The following is a 7,066-nucleotide window of genomic DNA, read 5'->3' as shown; positions in this document are numbered from 1 at the left end:
TTTAAAAAATTTTCTTAACATAGATACTTAAAAAAAAAATTCTTAACGTAGATACTTTTAAAAAAATTTTCTTAACATAGATACTTTTAAAAAAATGTTCTTAACATAGATACTTTTAAAAAAATTTTCTTAACATAGATACTTTTAAAAAAATGTTCTTAACATAGATACTTTTAAAAAAATTTTCTTAACATAGATACTTTTAAAAAAATTTTCTTAACATAGATACTTTTAAAAAATTTTCTTAACATAGATACTTTTAAAAAAAATTTCTTAACATAGATACTTTTTAAAAATTAAAAAAAAATTGTGTAAGTGAATTGACATCTGTTCCTTTATAATTTATAGAAAAAATGATATAGAAAAAAAAAAAAAAAATAATGCGTTGAATTTACATTGAAAAGAAATCTATTTTTAATACATTCTTTATAGCTTTAAAAGGTTAAAAAAAAAAAAAGAATTTGTTAAATTGTTTAAAATTCGTCGTTATTTTATTTTTTATTGATTTTATTTATATTGTTTTAAAAGTTTGCAGCTACCGTGGAATTTCCACAGGTTCTGCTTTTTCTAGTAATATATATATATATATATATATATATATATATATATATATATATATATATATATATATAAATCCGTTTAATTAATATTTGTTTTAACTGTCTAAAAACTTTGTGTGCAAAACTCAAATTAACAACATCGAGTCACAAACACTCATTTGCCAATGCTTAAGGACCGATTGACCCTTGCACTAATCGTATCCACAGCGTGAAAGGGTGTGGCCATTAAGACGCGCTAGGTGCACCGAGGCGCGTGGATGTGAACGCAGACTCATTGTCCGCGATACAATGTCCACATTGTCCTTTGGGAAACTTTTAATTGCGATAACTTGCCACAAGGTTTCGCATAGGAGGCAGGAGGTTCTCTTCGTTAATTTTAATTGTCGCACGGATTAGTCGCGAGAAGAAAATGGTTAAGGTGTGTGCAGTGGTGGAGTAGTACACCAGCATTTTTTATTATTCAATTGTAAAATACAGAATTAAAAATACATATCTAGAATTACTAATAAATACATGCGAACCGAATGAGATCGATAGAACACAAAGATATATATATATATATATATATATATATATATATATATATATATATATATATAGTAATTTATAAAATATATATGCCGATTAAGCTACACTGAATATTCTGCGTTTCATCCACTATAGGATTCGTCAGGCTTATGCATTAAGCCTGAAGAATCCTATGGTGGATGAAACGCAGAATATTCAGTGTAGCTTAATCGGCATATATATTTTATAAATTACTAACTAGCTCTACCTACGTATTGAGCACTTTTGAAGTAAATACTTAAAGTTTACGCATAAATCTATACTTTCGTATATTAAATTTATGTGAGTAAATGAAGTAGTTATATATATATATATATATATATATATATATATATATATATATATATATATATATATCGTAGTAAGTTATGAAAATATATACGGCAATTAAGCTACGTTTTTCATTCATTGAAACGCAGAATATTCTGTGTAACTAAATTGCCATATATATTTTCACAACTTACTACCTAGCTCTACCTATGTATTGGGCACTGTTGAAGTAAATACTGAAAATTAACGCATAAAAGTATATCTTCGTATATTAATTTATGTAATTAAATGAACTAGTCATATATATATATATATAGTTTTCTGTGCAAGAAACGCGCAATCATTGCGCGACATTGTTAAATACCAGTGGCAAGTGAAGTGTATGTATAGGACGACTGGAAACAAATGCCAAAAAGCGGAGAGCATATATAGCGCCTAGAATTCCCAAATGGTCACCCATCTGGTACTAACCAGGACCAACGTTGCTTAACTTTGGTGATCTGATGGGAACCGGTGCGTCAACGCGATATATATATATATATATATATATATATATATATATATATATATATATATATATATATATATATATATATATATATATATATATATATATATATATATATATATATATATATATATATATATATATATATATATATATATATATATATATATATATATATATATATATATATATATATATATATATATATATATATATATATATATATATATATATATATATATATATATATATATATATATATATATATATATATATATATATATATATATACAATTGAAGCACGTCTGATTGAACACGACAAAGTTGTTCTTTTTCTGAGCTTTTGGGATATCTTTTTGATTTGCCGAGCGTTTTTTTTAATTTCAGCTGGCATGTTATATAAAATGGCGCTCAAAAGTTGTTGTTTAGCCATATTCTTCTCAAGCGCTTTGTATCGGTGCATCCGATTATTATCAGGAGCGATTGTTGTTTATTTTTATTTTTATTTTTTATTTTTTCCTTAGAGGCTTGGTGCATTTATAATTTTTGCACCGATAGAAGCGTTTGAGAAGAATATAGCCGAACAACAACTTTTGGGCGCCATTTTATATAACACGCCTGCTGAAATTAAATCAACCGCTCGGCAACATTGGCAGCGGTTGAGGATGAAATTTTAACTGTGTTCTTATAAATTATTTTACTTAATCTATTTTCTGAGTGGAAATTCTTATCAATAATTTTGTAAAGTTTTTAGGGATATTATTTTGAATATGTTCGCTGAAAGGAGGATTAAACCAAACTTGTTTTGCGTCTATTTCTTTTATTCTTTATATTATTATCACTATTATATGCTTTTTCATTATTTTTAATTTCATTCTTTTTTTTATTCCTATTTATACCTATTTTTATTCTTAGCATTTCTTCTTCCCTCCATTGTCATTTAATATGATATTGTGTAGTTTTGTCTGCTACTTTTATTATTATTCACCTCGTTTATGTATTTGATTTCTCCGTGATATCCTGATCTACTTAAAGTTTCATTGACATAATCCCTATTCTTATGAAAAATATTCTCATTCGTTTTTTATATACTGGGGATAATAGCTTTTTTCATACATTTAGGATGATTCGATTTATAATCAATATAGAATAGTGTTTAGTTCGGGTTGTGATACGGTTCGATTATAAAAAACTGATAATCATGAAACTTAATAATAGATTTTTAGGAGGTACAAAATTTGAATATTACATCCATGAATCCCTTGGTTTGGGCTTTGAAAATCAAGGGCGAAACCGGTCAGCTGACTCTCCTGTCTATTTTTTCTTTCCTCTCTTTTCCCCTGGAAAAGCAAGGATGAAACCGGTCAGCTGACTCCCCCCTTTTTTTCTGCCCTCGCCTTTCCTTTTTTTTCATTTTTAGACTGGTTTTATTTTGAATCATCAACAATACAAGTATTCTCTTTATGATTACAATATATATATATATATATATATATATATATTATAACTTACTATATATATATATATATATATATATATATATATAGTAAGTTATAAAATGTATATGGCGATTAAGCTACACAGAATATTCCGCGTTTCATCCACTCTAGGATTCAGATAAGCCTGAAGAATCCTAGAGTGGATGAAACGCGGAATATTCAGTGTAGCTTAATCGCCATATACATTTTATAACTTACTAACTAGCTCTATCTACGTATTGAGCACTTTTGAAGTAAATACTTGAAGTTTACGCATAAATCTATACTTTCGTATATTAATTTTATGTGAGTAAATTAAGTAGTTATATATATATATATATATATATATATATATATATATATAAAGACACTGATAGAATTAAGATGAAAAATCCTGATAGATATTACTTGAAGTAATACTTTCAAGGTCATCTTAGCCAAAAAGGAAAAGCTCAATATTTAAGAACAGAGCAATATATAAGTTTCGTGGTTAAATTTTAAATTCTGAAAAAAATCAACATATAGAGACATATATTCGATTTAAGAATTTATTGTTTGACAAAAGGAATATATAGAAGGGGTTATCTTAATTTCCTTAATCCATGGATTTTCAACAATGGCTCATATCACCAGAGGAAATTAAATGCAGTTAGCAAAATGTTCAGCTGTGAATGGATGCTATTTTGCGTTTCATCACAATTATTGAAAATAGTTTTTTGAGTGGTTGTGGATAATTATATGGAGAAAATTATACGAAAAGAGAAATTGATACAACCTGGGTAATCCATTATCGGAAGGAGTCCAATGTCGTTCGGGGTTATATATAGCGAAAGTGTATTGCTCCTTATTGATTTTGCATAAAGTATACAGAATCGCCTTATTCGTTGTTGCGTTGAGTGTGTGTTGGTTGCTGTAGTCCAAATGCTTTCTCGGTGTTGACAAAGTGTATCCGAAGTTGGGTGGATATACCATTCCATTGTAATTATCCTCGTGAGTGATAGAATTTGAGCATTGAGTTAAGTATGCAATGGACCTCGAAATCAATAGTGTAGGTAGCAATAGCAAAATAGCAAAATAATACTGGAGATGATATTCAGAAGGATGCGTTGGACGGCTTGCTTAAGGTGTGAGTCTCTGTAGAAAGATAGTTCGTTAGTTCGTTTTCTTGTTTATTGTGGGTGAGGGAAGCCTTTTAGATGAGGGAAAGAGGAGAGTGGGGTGAAGTAGAGAGGGTAAAGAGAGAGGGGGAGTGTTAAAGTTGGGCGCGTATACAGGTTCTTAATGGAATTTTTTCGGCGGGGAGGGAGGAATTGTGTTTTAGTATTCTTTAAAAGGGTTGAACTCTTGATTTTAAGTTCAAGTGGGAAATGGATATTCTTGTGATTTTCAATGGGGGTGTGTGTGATAAGGGGTGGGTGTGCTGTTTTTGCTGTGCGGATGGGTGAGCTGATGAGGTGGAGATGGAGAGGGGTCATGGTGTGAAAATATGGAATGTTTGGAGGGTTACTTAATTAAGTGAGTTTAAGGTTGGGTTCTTTTAATTTTGAGTGCATATTTAAAGGTGACTTCATTACTTGAGATAAGTTGGTTCAATACGCTTGTTGTTGTAGCGTGATCCGGTTCAATTCAGTTTGTTTAAATTTTATTTAAAATACACATATTTCTTTTTGGGGGGGATCTATGGATAGATCCGTTTTGTTGTTCGTTGAGTTCTTAAATCGAATATATATCTCTATATGTTGATTTTTTCAGAATTTAAAATTTAACCACGAAACTTATATATATATGTATATATATATATATATATATATATCCACTTTTTAGTTTACCGTTTTAAAATTAAATATTATTTAACTCTTTTTCAAAGTGTTTTAATATGTTTTATTAACTACTTGTTCTTACATATATATATATATATATATATATATATATATATATATATATATATATATATATATATATTGCAATCATGAAGGGAATTCTTTTTCACAGGAATCACCACTTATCAAGGTTCGGAGGCCACTCGAGGATAAGGGTTAATGGGTATACATTAGTCAATGTGATTATAGCATAGTAAACAAAAGTAGAGGGAATTTTGAAAATTTGATTCATCAAGAACTTATTTACGTTGGGCTTGAAGACAATCAGATTGTAGTCAGCTGGAAAGCAGGACATCGAAAGAGAGTTTCACAGGCGTGCAGTTCTAAGAAAGAAGCTTTGTTCATGGAATTTACATTGAGGTTTAGGCACAGATAAAGAGTGTTGGAAATTATTGATATCGTTTTTTTATACATATATATATATATACGATCCCTTAGAATCAGCTGTTTCTTCTCCAACGCACTTTAAACTGTACTCGTCTTGTGACTAATAACCATCAACTAAAAACTTCGGACGACTTTAGTGTCAAATAACAGAATAGAAGAAAATAGGAAGAAAGGTCGATAATATTTTGCGTTAATGAAAAGACTTCACCCGAGACGTCCATTGAATTACAATTCTTTTTTTGTTTGTTTTTGTTCATTTTCCTCTTAGCGTTTTCTTTACATACTCTTCTCTATCATTCCTAACTCACCAGCACCCTGACGCATCATTCCTAACCCACCAGCACCCCGACGCATCATTCCTAACCCACCAGCACCTCGACGCATCATTCCTCCTCGCACTCGCCGGACTCTGTCGGCCGACATGATTAACTTATATTAGCAATTTTTCCTATCCAATTATAAATACCACACTCTAACTGAAATTTGCTTGCTCTCGTCCAGGGTCTGCCTGATTGCCTGCATTGTCCGAATATTTTTTGCAATGAAGAACAACAGACAATCGCCAAAAATGTACAGTAAATAAATTATAGGATAGAAAAAAATTGATGCCAAAATTAGGTATATATATATATATATATATATATATATATATATATATATATATATATATATATATATATACACACACAAAAATGTGCTATAGTTAATTATCACTGTCCAATGAGACGTCTTTGCAGCAATTATCAAATGGTAGTCACACACGAATAGTTATATATATATATATATATATATATATATATATATATATATATATATATGTGTGTGTGTGTGTGTGCGCGTGTGTGTATACTTACTTACTATAATACTTATTAAAACATGATAATTCCTGATATATATATATATATTATATATATATATATATATATATATATATATATATATATATATAGAGAGAGAGAGAGAGAGAGATAAGGATTGATGTATAATAAGAAAATATATTTCTACAGAAATATGTGTGTGGGGGGGTATTCCAAGTAAAAGGTATTCAGGAGATAAAACCCATAAATTAAAACGAGGCTGTTAAGACGCTAAAAAAAAAGAGTAAAACGTTTTTATTTATATAGACAAATATTATATAATTATTACACTGAACATGCTAATGTTTTGGAAAGATTCGTTTATTAAAAACAAAAGAGTCTTCATCATAAATTAGATTAAATGATCAAATATGATGAATCGCGGATAAAATATTATATATATATATATATATATATATATATATATATATATATGATTGAATTCATTGAAAACCTATCGCTAAAACCAAAACAAAACAACATCTAAGTAAATTGCGATATATCCAGACAGCTGGCGAGATGGTCCAGAGGTAAGGGTTTAGGATCATTACCGTTGGGT

General features: G+C 29.0%; 1 pseudogene; it reads right to left on the bottom strand.

Moving 5' to 3' along the window:
* Positions 1-1,818: 1,818 nt before the first annotated feature.
* Positions 1,819-1,937, bottom strand: LOC145267368 (5S ribosomal RNA; annotated as a pseudogene).
* Positions 1,938-7,066: the final 5,129 nt, after the last annotated feature.

This window comes from Euprymna scolopes, chromosome 42, assembly GCF_053919585.1.
Source record: "Euprymna scolopes isolate OS-2025 chromosome 42, ASM5391958v1, whole genome shotgun sequence".
Taxonomy (NCBI): Eukaryota; Metazoa; Mollusca; class Cephalopoda; order Sepiida; family Sepiolidae; genus Euprymna; species Euprymna scolopes.
This window is presented reverse-complemented; position numbering and strand designations above follow the sequence as displayed.